Consider the following 24,136-nt stretch of genomic DNA (forward strand, 5'->3'; position numbering starts at 1 on the left):
TATTCCACTTGACACCTGATCTCTCACTTTTATTTCCCAGGAAAATGACTGTCCATCTATGTTCCTTTGGCTCTGTCCTTTTGGGGAGTTATAAACTACTCATCCAGATGGCACCAAATGTTTGCACAGAAGCCAAGGGTTAAGTCAGTCATCTGCAGAAGTACCTTAGACTTGCTTACTAAACAGATATTTGAAATGCCATTTCTTGGAGGCCTAGATAAATCCAGCTCAAGTGAGAACTATGCATGAGATAGAGCATAACTTCCCCCCCAACCCCCAGAGGAAATTGCATTACATACTACAAGTCTAAACAGGCTTGTAAGGCAACTCTCAGCTGGTCATTCATAAAACAAGTGACTACCTTAACAAGCCAATGCTTGAAAGTGCAGAATAGTTGCTAATTATTTAGATAGGTAAAACCTTGGCATGCTTTCTTTGTAAGCTGTCTGAGGCCAAATCTGTAGGACCTTTCTGTTATTTCAGAAAATAACATATTCAAAAATAGGCCAAGTGATTATTTAAGGATGAAACCATGATTTGTTGATTTTTAAACTATTGAATAGCTCCTTGTGGTGCTACATAAATATTGCTGTAGCCTTTTGCCTAGGTTTCTCTGTCACAATGGATATTTTGGAGAGGTGTCATGTGTTATGGGAATGGGAATCTAAGATCTTCCCTGACCCTAGACCCTTTGATAGGCTTAAGTGACTCTGAGAACCTTCCTCGATTTGAAAATATGCTCTGCCCCCTAATAGGCTGAATGTGGTTACATGAAGCCTGTGGCGGGAGGCTTGTTTTTCAGGAATGCCCACACCTGGATGCTTTTTGATTGGGCACTGGGTCAAGAGGGTTGTGACATTCTCTGAGCCAGGAGAAGGCTATATATACCCTGATGTGAGATTTTGTTTTGGGGCTCACTTTGAGAAGAGTTTTGTGATTTGACCAGACAAGACTCTCGGCAGCTATTGAGCCCCCCGGCTTTGAAAGCCCAGATGTTGGCCCTTCCCTCTCTGGTAACTGACTAGGTATGGATGCAATGGTCAGACAGTTGGAAGCCTATGTGCTGATCTGTTTCTCTGTCTGCTTGTAACTTCTGGTTGTAACTTGTTTGTATCTCTGAAGTTCAGGGTGCTGACTGTTTCCCCTGAACTAGGTAAATGATATATGTTTGATTGATTAAAGTAAAATTGTTAACCCATTTTAGTTGCTTTCCTTTAGAAAAGCTGATCTAAGAACCTGTGTTGGCAGCCACTTTGGGTATGCTAGGGTGCTTGCTGCTACATCATGCTCCTTACCGTGTAGTCAATCAACAATCATTGTTAAGTGTTTAATGTGGAATTTGAGTTCCCACCCAGAAGTCTAAGAGAACCTTTTCACTGAAGCATAGGAAGATTAACATCAACTCCCACCATTTTTACCCTAACACTACTTAAAAACATGCTGGCTATAATATATTAGATGAATATTTTATTAAAAGAAAGTGAAACCATAGACCATTATATATTTACACAGCATTGTTGAATTTGGGAGCTGGTATGAACCCCAGTAATCATATAGTCAAATCCATACCCAAAAGAAATCCCCACTATAACATGATTTATAAGTTCTCATTCCACTTATCAATGCTTGAAGATGTTGAAGGAAGGGGAACCCACCCTTTCTTGAGGCAGCCCATTCCACCACCGGACAACTGTGTTAGCAAGTTATTCCAGACATCAAGTCTAAACCTTTAATAGTTTCCAGTCATTTATAGGATAAAACTCCAGACTCCTTAATCTGGCATTCAAGAACCTCTGTGATATGAATCCAATTTACCTCTCCAATTTTATCTCTTACTACTTCCCTTACCATAACATATTATCCAGTCAACTAGACTATTTGCCATCCCTCAGTGGTGTCAAATCCTATATTTTTCTGCTTCTATGACTCTGTCCATGACATTTCCTATGCTTGGAATTGGCTTCCTTGTAAAGATTTCTTAATGAGTCTTGCCCAATGTGATTTACTATGGTTCCCAGGAAATTCCCTGCCCTGCTTCCACCAGATTCCACTGTTCTCTGCAATGTCTTTAGCCAGCCTTTCTAAACCATTTAGGGTACTTACAGTTCTCCTAGACAGATATTTAAATGCTACTCAGAAAATATTTTCTTCTAGTTTGACCAATGGTTGTTGCACTCCTTTCCTGTAGAATTTTTATCTCTGGCAATCAAGTGCCAAACCAGGAATTTCTCCTTATTAAGGCTTGTTTCATATGCCTGCAGTTCACTGGTTTTTGCATACACAGAGGCTCGTCCTGGAAAAAAGGTTTTAGTTTTTGCAAAGTAACTCACTTTTCTTTACCTTGGGAAGTCTATCTTCAGACATCCTGTAATATACCTACCAGCTTGCCTCTGCTTTGCCATTGTCTCTATTTGTTCACACTGGGCTATATTTTACTCTGTTTTCATTGTTCTTTTCAAACTTACTTGAAAGAGTGTCAAGTGTTCTTCCAACAAGGTACTCTAGATACCTTAGATCTCTAGGGACTTCCAGGCCACCTTGGTTCATAAGATCATAAATTTATAGACAGAAGGAACTTTAGAGACCATTAACTCCCCTATTTTATAGAAGAGAAAAGCAAAGCCCAAAGAGGTGGGTTGTCCAGCACACAGATAGTAATTGTCAGAGGTGAGATTCAAGCCCAGGTTCTCTGACTCCAAATCCAGTACCTTTTCCATTTCCTCCTCAGTGCCTTCCCTTGAGGTAGTGGGGCATATTACACAAATCAAACATGTGCACAAGGAACAAAGCCACCAAGGTCGAGTAGTCTAATAGTATTTTCATAACTTAGAAAAATCTACTTGATAGATTTTTTTAAAAAATTCTATTGATTTATTCAGAAATTCAGTCAAAATGCTTTGCTGTGCATAACGTTTAAACAATAATTGTCCAAAGACCAGCTGAACTGCTGAATAATGCTTCTGGGCTCAGAATGGCATTTGTTGCATTTTCAAACAATATAATCCATAAGCAGTTAGGATGCCTGCTGGATAGAATGCTAGTCCTGGAGTCAGAAAGACCTAAGTCCAAATCCTGCCTCCGACATTTGCTAGCTGTTTTTCTCTGGGCAAGACATAACCTCTCTCCATCACAGTTCCCTCATCTATAAAATGGCAATAAAAATAGCACCTACCTGACAGTGCTATTGAGAGGATTAAATGAGATGACATATGTAAAGCATTCTCTAAACTGTAAAATGTTGTATAAATGCTAGCTATTATTTTTTCACCAGGAATATATGCTTTTGTGTATGTAAGCCTATACATTTGCATGTTTAACATACATATATGATCACAGACTTCTAAGAGGCATGACCATTTTAAAAAATCAAATTTAATCTATTTGAGACTCTTTGTCGCTTTGACACATATTATTTACATGCCATTCTTGTCATTCATTTGAATTTGGATAACTTGGTGCATAAATGAATAAATTTATTTATTTCATTGCTAACATTCTGAACTTCATGATCCATCTCACCCTTTGTAATTAACAGTATTAATCTATTAATTCTCATAATAGACCAGTAGAATGAATGCATTCTTTCCTTTAAAACAAAATTGTACTTACCTGGGTCTTTGCTTGTTGAGAAGGAAGGTCTGTATAAATAACTAATTGAGAAAAAGAGACACAGTGATTGTATTTTAGGTTATTTTTATCACCTCTGTACAGTAATACAGGAGAGCTGATGCTTAAGACCTCTAGGAAGATTTATGTTTCAGCCTCAGAGAAGATTTATGTTTTGGAAAAACTCACACTCTGCTCAATTGACATGGAAATGATTTATATATCTTTCATTAGAAGAATGATGGAGAATAGCTCCCCCTGCCCTTCTATTACTAGTTAGCTTTTAGTATGCTTCTATATGAAAGGAAATTAAAACATTTTTTCCCAGGAGCCTAAATTTTACAGTTTTTTTTTTAGTCAGTAAAAGAAACCTTTTTTTTTCTATTAAAAGCACAGTACATCTACCATTTGAAGCTTTTATGAAATAGCTGTTTTACTTTCTTATTGAAATTATTGGCTCTTTGTTGAAAATAAATTAGAATATCTCTCAAGTGCCATTAGAAAAAAATATGAAAATTGACAGGTCTTTACAAAAATGAACTATGTAGAGGAATATGTATTTGAATGCATTAGTAAAAATTTGCATAAAGATTAGTTGAACTCCATTTCACTGTATTTTGAGTTAATTTTTTTTAAACTTTAGGTCTATGACCTTATCATGATATTTTTAGTGTGGTACTCAGAAAAAAATAGTACTCAGGAAGGAATATGAAATGTGTATAATTAGCTTTTAAGTAAAGAAACAAATCCTATAAAATATTTGAAGTATATTTTATTTTGCAAAGTAATAGGAAAACCCATAGTAAATTATTGACTCAAGTAAAGAGGGGCATATAATGACAAATAACACTGAAATGACCATATAGGGGTAGAACTTTTATTCATGTGAATTCAGCTGAAGCCTTTAAAAGGTAATTGCTGAGAAATATTTGAAGAGTACACTTTTGTTCTTTAAGCTAGCAATTTATTAATTTGAAAAATAAAAGATAAATGGAAGTTTAAGTAGCTGAGTACACATTTCATTTATATGTAAAGGAAGCATTCATCCCTAATTCTTACAAAAAAAACCCCAACAGTAAATATATTTAGGTTTAAAAAAAGCACAGTGAAAATATATAATACAGAATAAAATTACGGAATTGGAAGGGAATGGAAAAATAATATGGTTCCAGGCAATGCTAACTGGCAAGTAAATATAGAGAATGTTGCTGACAAATGTTTGTCTTTTCTCATATTGAAAATAGTTAACCAAAGAGATTGTGCCACCCTATTAAGAAGCCCATTGTAGTATTTCTAACCAAATATTTCTTCATGATCTTTATATTCAACCAAAATTTTCCCTACTTTAAGACTGTTTCTACTGACATGAATAATAACTTATCATACCCCTCTGTGGAAATCCTTAATGTAGTTTAAGGCAGTAATCGATTCCTTTTTTATAGAGGTTGATCTAGCAAAAGGAACACTGGACTAAAAGACCTTGGGCTTAGTCTCACCTTTGCTACTAATCAACAGCGTGACCTTAAGGATGTTACTAAAGCTCTCTGTTCCTTATCTTCTTCATTGGTAAACTGGAAGGGTTCCACAAGATCCCTTCTAAATATCAAATGCTTTGATTTCTCCTTCTCTTCGGCTAAACAATTTCAATTTCTTCAACCTTTATAGGATTTATCCCTTAAATCACATTTGTTTCTCTTCTTTGGACCCATTCCAGGTCTTCCATTTTTTAAAAATGTATGTTCATTATCACTAGAAATGCTACTCTGACTAATACAGAGCATAATTGATGTGTTATTCACCAGCATAACATATTCCTTTATTAGAATGCAATATCATGTTGGCTTTTTTCCTAAAACTTCAATGCCTTATATTCAACTTTGAATCAACTATTACATCTAGGTCCTTTTCTTTATTCATGCTTTTCCAGTCTTTTCTCTGTCCTTTATTTGCATTGATTTTTATCTGTAAATGTATATACTCTTATAACTATACCTCTTGAAACTTATCTTGTCTTGTGGGGCCATTTTTCCAATAGCTTTCAATTTTAATTTGGAAGTAGCACCTCTTCAACTGAAGTCCAATTCTGATATCTTAGTCAAGTCCAATTCCATTGGTCATGGGATCTTAGATCTACTGCTAGGAGGAACAACCAGGTAGTTACCCTTATAGAAGAAGGAAATTGAGGCCCAGGAAGGATTAGTTATTTGTCAAAGATTACATAGGTAGATTTTATCAGTCGTGATTTGGACCCAGATCCTCTGTCTTCAGAGTCAGTGGTCTTATGCTATATCATGGCTCAAATGAATTTACTGCTTTTATTAAGTGCTTGCCATGGACATATCATTCTATTAAGAATCAAAGGACAAAACCAAAATTGTTCCTGCCCTCAAGGAGATTACATTCTGAACAGTGGATACAATATCTACACATATAGGTAAATATAAAGCAATTAGTATGGAGGTGACCCTCTCTCCTCAAAGCCTCTATGAATAAAACACAAATTCTGCCATCTTTTGCTAAGCTGGAAAGGCTTTGAGTACACTCCTAGACTCTAGCTGTGTTTGCTGATCAAATACCAGTCTAGCTAAGTGTGAAAATGTTCTTTGATAGCAGGTTAGTGACTAGGTAATAACTTCTTCAGCTCATGAGAAACCATGAAAGAATGAAAAATACAAAATATTTATTAGGCATATGTAGGCATTTTCTATTATCATGATGATGGTGATGGAGTAGTAAAAGAAGAGCAGCTAGGTGGTAGAGTGAATAGACTGGGACTTAGAAATAGCAAAACCTGAGTTCAGATGCTATCTCAGACACTTGCCTTGTGTGATCCTGGGAAAGTCATTTAACCTCTACCTACCTCGATTTCCTCACCTATAAAATGGAGATAGGCCTAACACAGTTGTTGGGAGGATCAAACTTTGTCCAATTTAGAGTGCTATAAAATGCTAGCTATAATGATGATGATTAAAATAAAATAAGAATTTCACAGTTTTAGATAATCTATAAAAATTGATTTTATAAACAAGCATTCTAAACATAAGACTTTTCTGTGCGGTGACCAATGAAATTTTATACCACTAAAAAACCAAAATATGTGAATATTTTGACATCACACTAAATAAAACTGGAAGATTGAATCTAAATGGAAGGACAGCTCATTGGTTCTTCTCAGAAAAGCAAATAAAGGAGTTGGCAGCATTGGTTTCATTATGTGACCAAAAGTAATAAAAATATCATTTCATAGAACACTTGGTCATTTTGCCTTTCATTGCTCATGATTAGCCTAAGCAAAGGAATCCCCATGAAGATTATTGTAATTCATCCACCTATATCAATTGTTGAAGATGAAGAAGTAGAGACACTGTACAAACTTTCCAAGGTCCTATAAAACATATCAACATGTATCTTGATAGTTGACTCTTTTGCTGCAAATATGGGCATAGGACACAATAACAAAAGCTATGTTTGAAAATGTGGTTTGGAGTCAAAGAATATAAGACACAACTTGCTGATGATTCAGAAGTCTTATGACTGTACCTGATAAAATGTTCTTCAAGAAGAGAGACTGAAAGTATGGGATGTAGTGAGCACCAAAGATATACACAAAAAGTTAAATTGATCTTATTTCAACCAACAGGAAAAAACCCAAGCAACCTAATTTCTCTCTCTCAGGCCATGAACTGCTCAGAGTAAGCATAAAAATTAACATCCAATTAGAAGAAAGCATAAAGAAGATGTGAGAATTGGAAGATTCTTCAGCTCAGCTTATTTAAACATTGGCTATTGACTCTGAAATATGGAAAAGTAATGATATTGATTCTCATTATCATTGATAGAGAAGTTTAACCAGTACAAAATAGTTCCAAAACAAGAGGATCCAAAGGGCCCAACTCAATCAGCTTGATTACCTGTCCAAATGAAGAGAAATGATGGCTGGGGGCAACTTCATTTTTTTTTAAAGCAATGAGGTTTAAGTAACTTGCTCAAGGTTACACAGCCAGTTATGTCTGGGTGTGGTGCTGAGTATCTGAGCCTGGATTTGATACAGGTCATCCCAACACTGGAGCCGGGCTCTTACTGGCTGAGCCACCTGGCCACCCCTAAGCAATTGGGGTTAAGTAACTTGCTCAAGGTTACATGGCCAGGTGTTTCTGGGTGGGTGCTACTGAGCCCGGGATTCAATCTCCAGGTCTTCTCAACACTGGTCCCAGTGCTCTTACTCATTGTGCTACCTGGCCGCCCCAGCAACTTCATTTTTAAGCACAAGTTCATTTACAAAGTGTTAAAGACCAATATGGTCATGATGACCAGCAATATTGCCTTATAAAATAGTAGAGGAGAAAACAAGTCTGCAGAAAATTTATCATGGAATTCAATTAAGCAAGATTAACCCAAGAATATTTATAGATAAAATTTTAATGAGGACAACAAATGGGCACAATAATAGACTCAGTTTATATCACTTTTGTACTGATATCTTCTCAGCATCATGCACAGTGCAATCTGCCACACTTGTATTCTAATATTTTAGTACTCATTGTGCTATAGGAGGAAGTAGAAATAGCAGTTATGAAACATGAATTTGAGAAGAAGTGCTAGATCAGAACAAATACAAAGAGAAGGAATTCTTGCTGGAAGTGCCACAGTGTTTCAGATATGGAAGGAATGATTTTCATAGTATTTCAAAGAGAACATGTACTATTTCCTCAATATAATCTAATCCATCTACTTGAATTAAAAAAGAACGGGGAGGGGAAGGCGCAGAAATACAGATTATACTATTCCTCTTCTCCCCCCCACCAATGCAGTAGAAGACAAATGAGCAACTACTGAAACATATATTTACTCCTCCCATCTTTATGAAATCTTTGTAAAAATTATTCTAAATAAGTATTATTAGTCGTCACTACTGTCATCATGATGTATATGTTGCAGAATACACGTTGAAAAGGGATCCCCTAAAGGCAGGTAGATGGTATAGTGGAAAGTCAGGAAGACCTGAGTTCAAATCCAGTCCCAGACACTTACTAACTTTGTGACCCTGGGCAAGTCATGTCACCTCTGTCTGCCTCCGTATCCTCTAATGTAAATGAAGCTAATAACAACATCTACTTCCCAAGGATATTGGAAAGATTAAATGAAAAAATCTTTGTAAATTTTGAAAACCATAAAGAGCTTATGATGATGATGATGATTTATGGAAGCTCTTCCAAATGTTCCTGCTTGTCGATGATATTGTGCAAATTGCATAAAGCCTCATATTATCATAGAACCTCTTCAATTATATCTGCAATTGCTCAGTTCGTTTTGTTTTAGTAATCCAGATATGAAAACACAAGTGGATGAAGAATGTATACTGACCACATGATGAAATGAAGTTGAATGGAAAGCCCATAGAGTTAGTCCATTAGTACACTTATCTTAAGCAAGTATTGCACATGGGTAATAATTGGAAAGTCAAAATGCTTAGGAGAGGGATTCCAGTATTAAAGGAAGATCCTTTGTGAAGAATTTATGGGAAATAGTCAAGGATCAAATGGGATAAGAAGTTGTGTGTGGATGATTATGTGGGTCCAGGGTTAACATCTCCGTCTGTGAAAGGAACACCGATTGATGAATTCCTGGTTTCACTGATCAGTCATTATAATTAATCAGTGAATGACAAAAGTATTCACATCATGGGTCAAAAAAGAATCTGTTTAAATCATATTTTTATTTTTACAATTACATGTACACAGCAGCAATGCTTTGGAGATTGTTGCTATGCACAATTAATTGTAGCAAGTTACAATACATGCAGAACAGAGCAGAGAGGTGGAAAGAATGCTGAATTTTGAGACAGAGAACCTAGGAGTAAATCCAATCCCTGTTTCTTACTTGCATGACTATGGGCAAGTCTTTTAACCTCTTTTGGGCTCAGTTTTCTAATCTGTAAAATGAGAGACAGACTAAATGTACTAGAAAGTCCTTTTTGACTACAAATTTGTGGTCATATTTTGATACTTTATACAATCTGTGGTCCATTACAACTAAATAAGTCATTTTAGTTTTCCAGATCTGAATTAATACATATCTTAATTAGTTATAGATTAATCTACCTTGATCCTTAAGACTACCAAATTGGTCGATTGTCTTGCAATCTAGTCATATAGAAATCACTATAGTGATTATTGCATTGTTAGTTAAGTGTATACCTGTTCACCTTTGTTTAAGTGTATCCACACAGAGTTTTGAAATTGCCTGCCTCTGAAGAATTCTTTGCAGCCTATTCTGGGGACATGTTTGTGGCCACTGAACTGTGGCAAAGCCAATTCAATCATCCGGGCTGTTTTCATAATCAAAATGAATCATCACAACTGAATCAATCATACACTTACTTATTCACATCAATCAAAGACAGATGACAGGAATGGATTGGACAGGCAGACTGTGGTTTCCATTTTTTTATTAGTGAAACTTAGAGTTGAATAAAAACACGCAGCCCTCTCTCCCTGGTTAGGACCAAAATAAATCAGTCTGCCTAGAGTTCATAAAATGGAAACTAAGGAAGTGAAATCACTTAATTGCAATAACATAAGGCCTTAAATTTCATTTTCTTTAGTATTTTTCTTGCTTTTATTTAGACAGTTTTTGCAGTACCTTTCATCCCAATGGACCAAGTTGCTTTTCACTAGATAATTACCCTTCTATGATCCAATATAAGGTAAATAACAATATAAGGTAAATTACATGGGTTACATTTCACCTACTTTAAAGCAAGATGCCTCTAAAGAGTAGTTTAGCAAATGATTAGCAGTCTACAGAATAAAAAATAAGAGTTTCATAAGCTATTTTGACATATGAGAGGGTGTTGTAGAATAGAGAGTGGCCTGAAAGTCAGGAAGACCTTGGTTCAAATTCCTCCTTCACACATTTGTGACTGCTAGCAAGTCATCAACCTTTTGGTGACCAAGACAATTCTCTAAAACTATAATTTAAAAGCAGATCCTGATCTGCATTGGTAGAGGAAGTTGCTCTGTACGTGTTCCCAACACAGATTTGGTCAAAAACAAGTGTGTGTGGGTGTGTCGGTGTGTGTGATCATTATATAGATCTCTATTTCTTTTTCAAAAAAGAGTCTTGAGGTTGACAATTCCAGAAGAAGCATTTCTCCTCTCTTCTATCAGTATTTCTCTTCCTTTCTCTCATAGAAATGCTTGATTTATTCCATAAATTAAAGATAAATTTTTTAAAACGGAGAGCTAGAATGGACCTTAGAAGTCATTGAGTCCAATACCTTCATTTCACAAATAAAGGAGTCAAATATCAGAAAGGGTAAGTGATTTCTCACAAATCCCACAGATAGTGAGTTTCTGGGACAGGTTTTGGACTTAGGAATTATTAACTTTAAGTCCAGCACTCTACCTCTTATACCACTCTGGTAATGTTTATGATATTCTTATCCATACTAGCATATTTTAGGGAGTTAGATGGACAGTGAACAAAGTGCCAAAGGCTGGAGTCAGAACTGAGTTCAAATGGGACCTCAGACATTTATTAGTTATGTGACCCTGGGCAAGTCACAACTCTATTTATCTCAGCTTCCTCATCTCTAAAATGATCTGGAGAAAGAAATGGCAAACGACTCTAGCATCTTTGCCAAGAAAACCAGTCACAAAGAGTCAAACACAACTGAAATGACTAAACAGCAAATCCCTATTAGTATTTCATATAATTTCCTTTTCAGTCTCATCATTTTCTATTTTTTGTTAGTATTACTAAAGGGTTATCTGTGACATTTTCTGTAAATAATCCTTTTGAAAGTATCTATGAATGAATGTGAATAGATGAGATCACTTAATAAAATGATCAGTTTTTACATATACTAATTTGTTTTTACATATGCTTATACTCTCAGAAAAATTCTGTTAAGACAGAAAACTTAAATCTTTTAAGTACTCTGAAATTCTAGTATAATGGATAGAGCATTGAATTTGGATCCACAGTTTAGATTAAAATCTAGGATCCCCTATTAGGCTATCTTTTTTTGTTTTTTTAGTGTGGGTCAATCTTACTTCTCCAAACAATAATTTCCTCATCTGCAAAATGAGGGGAGTTGACTAGAAAATCTCTAGGATAAATTTGCAGCTGAAAATTATGGGAGAGTTCAAAGTTTGATAATAGCATAGACCTAAAAGGGACCTCAGAGGTTATCTCATCTAAACCTCTCATTTTGCAGATAAGTAAACTGAGGCAGGAAAGGGTTATGTCATTTTCTCAAGGCCACACAGGTAGTAAGCAACAGATAGTTTTAACTTATGGCCCAGTAGATAGAGCGCTGGTCCTAGAGTCACAAAGACATGAGTTCAAATATGGCCTCCTGTACCTACTAGCTGTGTAAACCTGGGCAAGTCATTTAACCTCTATTTACCTTAATCCACTGGAGAAGGAAATGACAAACCAATTCAGGATTTTTGCCAAGAATATTCCATTAACATTATGGTCCATGGGGTCATGAAGAATTGGACATGATTAAACAAAAGCAATAACTGTTACTCCAAAACCAGTGCTCTTCCTCCTATGCAATATTGTCTCCCTGTACTATCACCAAACTCAGTACGGTCAAAGATTACCGGATTTGCAGTCAGAGAACCTGTGTTTGAATCCCTGTGCTTGTATGACCTTGAGAAAATCACCTGTAGTCTCTGGGTCACAGTATCCTCATCTGTAAAATGAGAAGAATGCTTCTAAGATGACTTCTAAGGTCCTTTCCAGCGCTAAATCTACAACCCTTATATGGCAACCATCTCTAATGACTGACCTTGATTTTTGATGTGTCTTTATTTAATATGTGTTGTCTGTACAAAAGTTATTTCCTTTTTTGTTGTTGTTGCAACAGTTTGTTTTTTTTTTTTATTGGCAGCTAAGTGGTAAAGGAGATAGTTCTCTGGGATGGAGATAGGAAGACCTGAGTTCAAATCCCCTCAGATACTTACCCGCTGTGTAGCCCAGGGCAAGTGATTTAACCACTGTCTGATTCAGTTACCTGAACTATAAAGCAGGGAGAATAATAGGAGTGTTGTTGGCCTCAGGGGGCAGAGCCAAGATGGCAGAGTAGAAGCAGGACCTCCCCGCTGTTCCTGCTCCCACCTTCCCCAATCCATGTAAAAAGGGGACTCTAAACAAATTTTGGAGCTGCAGAACCCACAAAATGGCACAGAGAAGCTAACCTCCCTCTGAGGACAGCCAGGAAGGCCAGCAGGAATCGGCCAGCGCAGCACGCTGGGAGGCAAGCCCAGCCCCACACCAGGGCTTTAGCCCCAGGGTGGGCCTGACCAGCCTTGGGCCAGAAAGACTCCAGATCAGCAGCAGCTGTGGCCATTTCCAGATTTATCAACACACAGATGCGAAGGACAAAGTGAGAGGTCAGTGCAGTCTGGACTTTGGGACCAGTAAGTGGGAGTGAGTGGCTTTTGCCCCCAGGGTGAGAAGCTGCTGAGGCACCAGCACAGCCAGCCAGCACCACGTGGCAGCTTCAGCTCCTGGCCTGAAGAGTGTAGGGGGACCAAGCACCAGTCTGAGGGGTAATTGCTCTTGCTTTAACCTTCTTTGATCTGGATTGCAGTCTAGGGTGGAGGTCCTGGGGTGCGTGACCAGCTTGCCAGAGTGTGTGGAAACCTCAGAGAGGGCACACATCTAATACCTCTGACAGCTGAGAAAATCCTAGCGTTTGGGACAAAAGCTCCTCTGTCTGGTGGCAGAGTCCTACTGTGGCAAAAAGCCCAGGGGTCAAGTGACTGAGGGGCGACATGACCAGGCAAAGGAAACAAAGCAGACAGAAGATTCCAACATTACACTCCTATTTTGGGGACTAAAAGGAGCAAAGCATTGAACAGGAGAAAAACAGTGAAGTCAGAACTCCTGCACCAAAAGCTTCTAAGGAAAATACGAGCTGGTTATAGGCCATAGAGGACCTTAAGAAGCAGATAAGAGAAGTGGAGGAAAAATTGGGAAGAGAAATGAGAACAGTGCAAGAAAATTATGAAATGAGAGTCAATAGCCTGAGGAAAATAACACTTAAAAAACAGACTGACTCAAATGGCAAAGGAGGCTCAAAAAGGCAATGAGGAGAAGAATGCCTTAAAAAGTCAAATTTGCCAAATGGAAAAAGAATCTCAAAAGCTCAATGAAGAGAATCATGGCTTCAGAATTAGACTGGAGCAAATGGAAGCTAATGACTTTATGAGAAATCAAGATGCTGTTAAACAGATCCAAACAAATGAAAGAATAGAAGGCAATGTGAAATATCTCATGGGAAAAACCACTGACCTAGAAAATAGATCCAGGAGAGATAATTTAAAAATTATTGGACTACCTGAAAGCCATGATCAAAGTACGAACCTAGAAATCATCCTCCAGGAAGTTCTCAAAGAAAAATACCCTCATGTTTTAGTACCAGAGGGCAAAATAGAGGTTGAAAGAATCCACCGATCACCTCCTGAAAAAGATCCCAAAAAGAAAACTCCTAGGAATATTATAGCCATGTTCTGGAATTCCCAGATTAAGGAGAGAATATTACAAGCAGCCAGGAAGAAACAATTTGAATATTGTGGAAACACAATCAGGATAACCCAGGATCGCACAGCTTCTGCACTGAGGGATCGAAGGGCTTGGAATGTGATATTCCGGAGGTCAAAGGAGCTGGGATTAAAACCAAGAGTCACCTACCCAGCAAAACTGAGTATCATATTTCAGAGGAAAATATGGTCATTCAGCGGAATAGAGACATTCAAGCATTCTTGCTGAAAAATCCAGAGTTGAACAGAAAATTTGACATTCAGACATACAAGAAGCAAGAGAAGCATGAGAAGGTAAACAGGGAAAAGAAATCATAAGGAACTTATCAAATTTGAACTATTAACATTCCTACACGGAAAAACAATATTTGTAACTTATGAAACTTTTCTCAGTAGTTGAAGGGAATATATATATATATATATATATGCATATATATATAACATGTATATATATGTCTATATATGAGGGTATATGGGCATATGAATACATATGGGAATGTGTGTATATATGTTTACAGGTATACATAGATAGAGGGCACAGGACCAATTTAACAGGAAGGGATGATACTTAAAAGGTGAAATTAAGAGGTGAGAGAGGAATATAATGAGAGGAGATGGGAAGAGACAGAATGGGGTAAACTATCTCATATAGAAGAGGCAAGGGGAAATGGCTACAATGGAGGGGAAGAATAGGAAGGCAAAAGGGACTGGGTCAACTGTATTCCCATTGAATTTGGCTTGAGGAGGGAATGAAATACACACTAAATAGGGTATCTCACCCTATAGGAGAGTGGGGGGGGGAAGGGGATGAGAGAGGGGATGATGGAAGGGAGGGCAGGCTGGGGGGAGGGAAGTTGGAAGCACCCACTTTTGAAAAGGGATGGGATCAAAGTAGAGAATAGAACAAGTGGGAGGTGGGATCAAAGAGAGGGAAATATAGTCAGTCTTTTACAATATATCTACTATGTTATTGTTTTGCATTAGCCACACATGTACAACCTATACTGAACTGCTTATCTTCCCAGTAAGGGTGGGTGACAAGGGAGGAAGGGAATGAATCTGGTATTCAAAGATTTAAAATCAAATATTCAAATATGTATGTGTATATATATATATGTGTGTGTGTGTGTATACACTATTATCAATACTATTCTACATGTAATTGGGAAATAAGATATACAGGCACTGGGGCATAGAGAGCCACTGGAAAAGTCTAAAGGGGTATGGGAAAAAATATGGGAGAGAGCAGATTGGAGGAGGGCATATACTGTGGGACTGCTATTTTGGGGGGGTGGGTAGGGGAAAAATGGGGAGAAAATTTGTAACTCAAAATCTGGTGGAAATGAATGATGTAAATCAGAAGTTAATAAAGCATTTGAAAAAAAATAATAGGAGTGTCGTGCACTGTTGTGAGGATCAAATCAGATAATATTTGTAAAGCATTTAGCACAATACCTGCTACATAGCTGGCTCTTACTAACTACTTGCATCTTTCTTTCCTTCCTACTTGAAAATCACATATATATTTAGGACTGAATGTTCTCATAAAAAAATGCACAGGAGTATTTCTGCTACATACAACTTTCCACATTAGTCTCCAGTGCTCTTGTATTTAAATGGTGCAGGGCTCCATATAGACAAGTAAACTTTTCTTTTGTAATATCATTTACTTTGTTTGAAACAAAGAATATGTCCTAACAGGGTTGTAAGAACTAACTGCTCCATATAGGCAAGTAAACTTTTCTTTTGTAATATCATTTACTTTGTTTGAAACAAAGAATATGTCCTAACAGGGTTGTAAGAACTAACTGTTCCATATAGACAAGTAAACTTTTCTTTTGTAATGCCATTTACTTTATTCGAAACAAAAAATATGTCCTAACAGTATTGTAAGAACTACCTGCTTAATCTTACATTTCGGAAGCTATGAGGCACATTGTAAAGCAATGATTATAATGCTTAAAATACACTTACTTGCAAAACATTTTTGTTGGGAGTTTGCTTTAGGTATTAGATTTGCTATAGCATTCCTGACAACACAGTGTAAGTCATGTCTTAAAGGAAAAGTTCCTTTTTCCATTTCAGTTGATTGATAAGTTAAGAATATGCTTCTATTTCTTTTCTGAAGCCAAATTTGTTCAGGTATAATTAATCGTCGCCATTAACACTCCTAAACATCTGGCGTTGTTTTTAAACACTTCAAAATTCTGCCATATCCCAGTTAACTCACAGTAATGTTTCAGTCGAATGTTTATATGTCCCTGTTCCATGCTGGGATTTACCTTTTCCTGAATCGTGATTAGCTTTTCCTGAGAAAGATGGATGTATCCGGATATATATCCTCTGAAATCAAAATATGTTGAACTAACCTGGATTATTTGTTGCAGATTTCTAAAGTGATTAGATATGCTATTTCTCTTCCCTCATACAAAACTACAAGGTTCTCATGAATTTCATTTTCTGTCAACTTTTGCAATGTTTGTACATAGTAGATGCTTAATGTTCATTGAATTAATTATTAGAGAAGTTGACAAAATGGATGAGCACTGTCATTTTTCAACTCATTATCAAATATTTAATGAATATCTGTGAATCATTTTTATTTTATTTTTAAGCAATTGGGGTTAAGTAACTTGCTCAAAGTTACATGGCCAGTTATTTTGTGTGGGTGCCAAGTATCTGAGGCCAGAACCAATCCCTGGTCTCCCGATTCTGGGGCCAGTGCTCTTACTCACTGCACCACCTGACCACCCCTTGTGAGTCATTTTTAATGAAAACTTTGAGCAATGCAAAGATTAGTCAGATTCCAACTTAGTTACTTCCCTCAAACTACTTGCCACGTAGTTAAGAATCAAGATTGTCAGTACTAGTACTAGTAGTAGATAACTCATTTGTGTAGTACTTTAAGTACTTTTCTCTCAACAACCCCATTATGTTGGCAATTCAAGCGTTATCTCCCTTTTATAAGGAAACTGAGTCTTAGGGAAAGAAAGTGACTTTCCCAAGGTGATAGAAATAGCAGGCTTTGGACTTGAGACTCCAACCCAGAATCTCCTACCTCCAAATCTAGGACACTTTTGATTACAAAAAAACTACCTCTCACAAACAAATGAAAAACTAAGTAATAGTCAAACATAACAATCCAAGGCAGCAGAGGAAAAGGTGACAAAGCAATTGATGATCAGTTGCCAGGTTAGTTCCTTGCTGATATTCTTTAAAACAAAGAGAAATTGCTTCATTCCAGTGAGCTGAGAAAACTTAGATTTTTCTAATTTGTAAAATTCAAGCCTGAATTTAAAAATATAAATTACTGCAGATAGTCCAGGAAATTCCTCCACCTGCTGTCCTGATACTGCTCTCCTATTTGCCCCTTCCATGCTCTTTGAGCTGAAAATGAAAGGGAAAGTATTATAATGCGTCCCCTCTGACCTTTCCAGATATAGGACACTGAGCTATTTACTGAGTTCCATGAAAAGGGAATCCATTCTTTGGATATCGAAGTCCATTGAACTAATACAAAGGTGCTCTTGATAAATAATGCAAAGATGAGACAATTCCTGTCCCCAAGGAACTGATATTCTACTGGAGGACAGAACATACATTTAAGTAAATTGAGAATATGTGCAAAATAAATGCATAGCAATTGGGGGCATTAATAACTGGGGGAATTGGAAAAGGGTAAAGGATTTGGGAATTTGGACTGAGTGATTCCAAGAGGCAAGGAACTAAGAAATAAGGCAAAGAAATGGAAGATAAAACATTTTCTGTGAGTAATAGAAAGTAGGCCAGTTTATCTGGAATGTAGGCAGTGGAAAGGGAGAAATTTGTAATCAGTCTGGGAAGAGAGCCTGCAGCCATATTGTGAAGGGCTTTAAATACCAAGCAGAGGATTTTGGATTTTCTCCTAGTTGTGGTAGTCACTACAGCTTCTTGAGCAAAGACATAACATTGTCAAAGGAGAGCTTTAAGCATATATCACATTGGCAAGGTAGGGGTTTGATTGGATGGGAAAGAGACTGTAGTCAGGGAAACCAGTTAGGAAGCTACTAATATCTAAGGGCTTGGAGTCAGGAAGATTTGCATCCAAATTTAGCCTCAGATATTTACTAGCTATGTGACCCTGGGCAAATCATTTAAACTCTATTTGCCTCAGTTCTTCGTCTGTAAAATGGGTACACACTGGAGAACGAAATGGGAAACCATTCAGTATCTTCGCCAAGAAAACCCCATGGTGTCCATTGTCACATGGTGATATGTCCATGGTGACACCATTGTCACATAAGATTGGACACAACTGAACAACAAAAATAGCTAAGGAGAGAAGAGATGACAGCTTGGACTAGTGGGATTTTGGTGTGAGTAGAGAGAAAGATGTGAGAGATTTCAAATGGGGATAACTGACAGGACTTGTCAACTGCTTTGATATGGGGAATGGGGAGACAGAGTGAAAAGGTGGGTTGACTCCTAGGTTTCAGACCTAGGTAACTGGGAGATTGTTGCCTTCAACAGAAATAGAGAAGTTTGGAGGAGGAGGAAGGGTATTTTAGGGGGAATGATAATGAGGTCTATTACAGAAGGATATTTACATGGTGTCTCCCCCATTAGAATGTGAGCTCCTTGACAGCATAAATTTTTGCCTTTCTCTGCACTTAGCACAGAGCCTGGCACAAAGTAAGCACTTCATAAATGTTTGTAGACTGACTGACTGCCCTTCTGGAATAAAAGGAAATTTAAGGACAGTAAATTCAAATTAAGGGCACTGAAACTTAACTGTAGCTGTAGTTCTTGAACTCCAGTTGGTAAATAGTGTCATTTGCTTCCTGTACTCACAGAAGCGATCAGTGGTTCAGATAATCCAAAACATACTTTCTTTCCTTGGTTTTGAAATTCAGAATTATTTTCCTGCCACAAGTTGACCTTCCCAATAATAGCTCATGCAGATATTGAAATGATTGAACATTTTCTAAACACACACCAACTGACAGTTGAGAGATGAAGTCCAAACTTACATTGGAGGTCAAAAGGAACAGTCCTGGGATTAAAATTTTTCCTTGGACAATTCATACAGAGTTAGATCCTCACAGGACAATCAAGACAACTATATTTCCTGTAAATTTGTCCCACAGCTCCCAGATGGATCCTAAGCTAGGGAGGTAGAAGTGTAGTAGGATGTTTATGGATGTTTGAAGAAGTGTAGAGTTTTGGTGGGGCTGGGGGGAAGGGAAGAGGGTTGAATGATTGTTTTTTACATAGCAAATTTAGTATTTAAATATTTTCTTTTGGCACAGAGGGTTGACTGAATATAGCTCATCATTAATTTCACTCCTATGGTGAGCATTCTATGCCTGTGTATTTTAGGTAAACCATGTTTAACAACACTGAGAGGAGTGTTCGTATTTGGAATGTCATGCTAGATGTTCCTCATCAGTTTGATTCTTCATGAAGTGATAATAGCTTTCTTCAGAATATGAAGAAAGACTTTGAGGGCCAAGATTATGTTAGTTTTGAAGAAAACAATACAGCACCTTGTTATCATTCTGTATTTTCATACTCAATAAAAATCAATTCTGAAGATTGCTTTCTCATGATTACATATTAGGAACTTGTCATCCCTCACAAACTGAAAATAGGCCTAATTAATTAGCTTTCTTCAATAATTTTTTATCTGACAGTGTGGTCCAGGTATATCAGGATTTTTGTTGTTATTGTTGTTGGCATAAACCAAACTCACCCTTGGTATTTTGTTCTTGTTTCTATCATTCTAGGGTTTATTCTACTGACTAAATACAACTAAAGCCTCTAAATATCCCTGTGAATTTAATTAAAAAACATTTATTAAGAATTTACTACCAGTTAGGTACTATTACAGGATCTTTGATACAAAGATATAATTAGAATAGTCCCTACCTTCTAGGAGCTTACCTTTTCTAGAGGGGAAAAGCTTGTAAGTGAATACAAATTATACACATAAAAATATAGAGAGGAGGAGGGAGAGTAAGAGAGATGGAAGAGGAGACAGAAAGGGAGGAGGGAGGGAAGCTTGGAAATAGGGAGGGGAGAGAGAGAGAGAGAGAGAGAGAGAGAGAGAGAGAGAGAGAGAGAGAGAGAGAGAGAGAGAGAGAGAGAGAGAGAGAGAGAGAGAGAGAGAGAGAGAGAGAGAGAGAGAGAGAGAGAGAGAGAGAGAGAGAGAGAGAGAGAGAGAGAGAGAGAGACAGAGAGAGAGACAGAGAGAGACAGAGACAGAGACAGAGAGAGAATATAATTGGGGGCATCAGGAAAGGTCTTATGTAGGAGCTGTGTTTTAAAGGTAAAGCTAGGATTTATATGAGAAGGAGGTCATTAGGAGTTATACTACAGATATGGGGGAACTACATGAACAAAGACATGTAGTTGGAAGATGAATTATCATGTACCAGGAACCAATAATAGGTCACTTTAACTAGAATGGATACTATATAAAGGGCAGTAATATGAAATGTTTGGAAAGGTAGGTTGAAGGCAGAGTGTGAAGAGAAAATTCCAAGCTGATGATTTTTTATTTTCTCCTATGGGTAATAGGGATCCACTGGAAATTTTTGAGAAGGGTCAGATCTGTGTTTTTGGACATCAATTGTATAAATGGTGAATTGAAAAGAGAAAAGACTGAAGGAAAAAACAAATTCTAAAAATGGAGGAAAAGAAAAGAAAAAATACTAAAGGTAGGGAGAATAATACAGTGGCAGTTGAAATTGTCAAAGCAAGAAGTGATAAAGGTCTGAACTAGGATGAAGACTGTGAAAAGAGAGGAAACATGCACGGAGGTAATTTCTGGAGGTGATTTTTAAAATATTTGACAATGGACTTAATATAGGGGTTGAAGGAGAGAGAATAATAACAGATTACAGACCTTGATTACTAGAAGACTGTTTATGCCCTTTATTGGAGAAATTTTGAGTTAAAATGCTTTGAGAAGAAAATATTCCATTTTGTGTTTGAGAAACCAGCAAGGCATCTAGGTGAACATGTGTTAGCCAGATAAAACAGAACAAGAGCTCTGGAGGGGGGGAGGGGATGAAAGCTGGTTATTGTAGATTTGAGAATCATTTTCCTCCAGGGGTAGGGAACCTGTGGCCTGAGGTCCTTCACTGAATCCAAAGTTCTGACTATATAAGGAGAAAAGTGAATAAGAAAGGACAAGCAAAATAGCCTGATGAGGGCTTAGCGGGAGTGACTAAAATCCTTTATGATTTACTTTATGATTGACTTCACAGTTCTGTGAAGTTTAGAATCAGTCAAAGGGTCACACTTGAGGACTTAGGGGGTCAATGTGACCTCGAGGTCACAGGTTCTCCATCTCAGTCTAGACATAATAATTGAACCCATTCTGTGAAATCATTCAAATTATAAATTCTTGGATTATTATTCTAACCATGTATAAAATGTGTGGAATTAGTTTTTAAAAAGAAAAACATGGAATATATATGTTTGTATATGTGTGTGTGTGTATTGTCCTATTACTAGTTCCTCTGCAAACACTTCCAATGCCATTGTTTTAAACTCATGTTCAGACTGAGGTACACCAAGGTTAAGTGACTAGCTCAGATTCTGAAGATTGATTCAAACCCTGATCTTTCTGACCACAAGGCCAGCAACTTTATCCATTCTGCCACCTAGCTGATATCATATAACATTTGAACCTCCTTAAGGGTGGGGTTTCTCTCTCTCTTTTTTCAAAATTTGTATATTTCTGATGCTTAGTATAGTAACTGGCAAGCGATTAATAAAAGTTTTCTGAGTTCAGTTAAATTCTAATCTTCAAAAAGGGAAAAATGCTTATTCAAAATAGTCACATATTTGTAAAATTATGATATTGTATTACAAGAAATGAATCTCATTAAATTTCTTAAATCTCATTAATTTCCTTCAAATTAGAGAACATGAGAAATGAAGTTGAACTTAGCCCTGTTTGGATACATATGAAATTGGATATTAAGATGAATCTAAACTTTTCCTTAATATAATTGATTCCTCAAATTGTGGTCATTCTTCTTACATAAATCCTTTTTTCATTATTTTTTGTATTTTCCTTTTTTATTTTCAGTTTCAAATTTGCTCACTCCTTCCATTCCCTTCCTCAACTCATTGAAAAGACAAGAAATAATATGCCCTTTATACACATGTCATCTTGCATGCATCCTTGAGAGATAACAATGCCAGTGTCCTGATCCTGAGCCCCAAATGTAGTGTGAGTTGAGTTATGAGTGGCTGCTTCATTTGTGTATTTACTACTGGCTAGAGACTAGCAGCTGGTGTTCTATCTTCAAGAGCAAAAAAACATGGTTTCTGTTCTGGGAGTTACTAATGACTTAGTAACTCAGGTTATAATTTCTGTCTCAGTTTCTTATTGGGAAAAAAAGGATTACTCTGCCTTACCACAGAATTGTGGGGATTTCTTAGGTAATGTCATTGATAAGCTTCACATTTCCTAGCAGTAGGGTACTAATCTTACAATAACAGTAAAAGTTACAAAAATAATCATAACCTTTGTCCAAATAATTCCATTGTTGGAAATGTGCCTTAAAAGTGTTACCTGAAATGAACAATAACAAAAAGTGCTGCACCTTCAAAGATTTTCATAGCAGCATTATTTGTATTTGCAAAGGACTTGGAATAGCCTAACTGTTCAATGAGAAGGGAATGGTTGAATAAATTGTGGGACATAAAACTACCATGCAATTAATATTAACAACTACAAGGAATATATGTATATGTACTACATAGATAGATAGATATACATACATGTATATATATACATATATATTTGTCTGGAAATGATTCTATGAAATAGTGCTATATATAACCAATAGAATCAGAAGTATAGAATGCACTAAAGCTATAACCATGTAAGGGGAAAAGTGAATAAGAAAGAATGGACAAGCCAAGTAGTCTGATTGAGGACTTAAAGGGAATGACTAAAATACCTTTATGATTTACTTTAGGTATTCCAATAATTAGCATAACTAAGAAAGTTTAGCAGATTTTATTGTATGGTTGTAATTAAATATTGCCTCTGATACATACTGGCTGTGTGATGGTGGGTAAGTCACTCAATTCCTTGTCCCTCATGTCAAATTCAAATAGAAACGATCCCTGCAGGCTGCATATTGACTTAGAAAATTAACAAGTTAGCATTATCTGTGTAGTATATGGGGGTGTTCAAAGAGGAATAGAACCTCTGGTATGAGACCTTATCAGCTGTTTTCAGGGCTGCTCATTCTTCTTTGGTGTCTATCTGGTACTCAACTTTCACTTTGGCTCCAAGAAGCTATAGCATGCACAGCAGCCGCAACTTGGTACCAATGGGCCTCAAACCCATTGGTGAGTTAGGGGGATGTGTCCCCCAACTATGCGAAGACTTCTCCCCATGGAAGGGGTGGATTAGAACAATCTGTTCCAATGGCCTTGAAAATAGCTGAAGCAGGTACTATGGTATCTTAGAGCTTAGTCAGATATTGAAGACACCGAGGTCATCTCCTGCATCCTGGGCCATTGCAATTTGTCTTGCCACTGCCAAGACAATGACTATGGAAGAGAGAAATGATGTTGATAACTGTGTAACTGCTTCACTTAAATCCAATTTATTCGTGAGTCAAGACATCACCCCATAATGTCATTTGTCCTCTTTGAAAATGAAAGACAAGCATTGTATTTTTATTTATTTTGTTAAACATTTCCCAATTGTATTTTAATCTGGTTCTGATTTACTGGGGCTGTTGGGCTACCACCTCTAAGGTCTACTAAACAAACCCCTAAGAATATAAGTTACAAAGACATTATTATCAACTTGAATTAGTAGAATAAGTTTCTTCACTAGTAGTCCTCTATGCCAATGAAATTACAAATTTAGTCCCTATCCCAAATTCTTTTTAAATCAGAAATAATTTTGAATATGAAATAAAATGTTAAAATATTACAAATGAATTTATGAAGCC

The 24,136-nt window shown here is 36.9% G+C and overlaps 1 protein-coding gene across 1 annotated transcript in view; it reads left to right on the forward strand.

Annotated features, from left to right (window-relative positions):
• COL19A1 (collagen type XIX alpha 1 chain) overlaps positions 1-24,136 on the forward strand; it is a 426,484-nt gene that overhangs the window by 179,493 nt on the left and 222,855 nt on the right. The gene's annotated exons all lie outside the window — the stretch shown is intronic.

Source organism: Petaurus breviceps, unplaced genomic scaffold, assembly GCF_028583685.1.
Source record: "Petaurus breviceps papuanus isolate PSGF00001 unplaced genomic scaffold, PetGlider_PUasm1.0 90822, whole genome shotgun sequence".
In the NCBI taxonomy this organism is placed as follows: domain Eukaryota; kingdom Metazoa; phylum Chordata; class Mammalia; order Diprotodontia; family Petauridae; genus Petaurus; species Petaurus breviceps.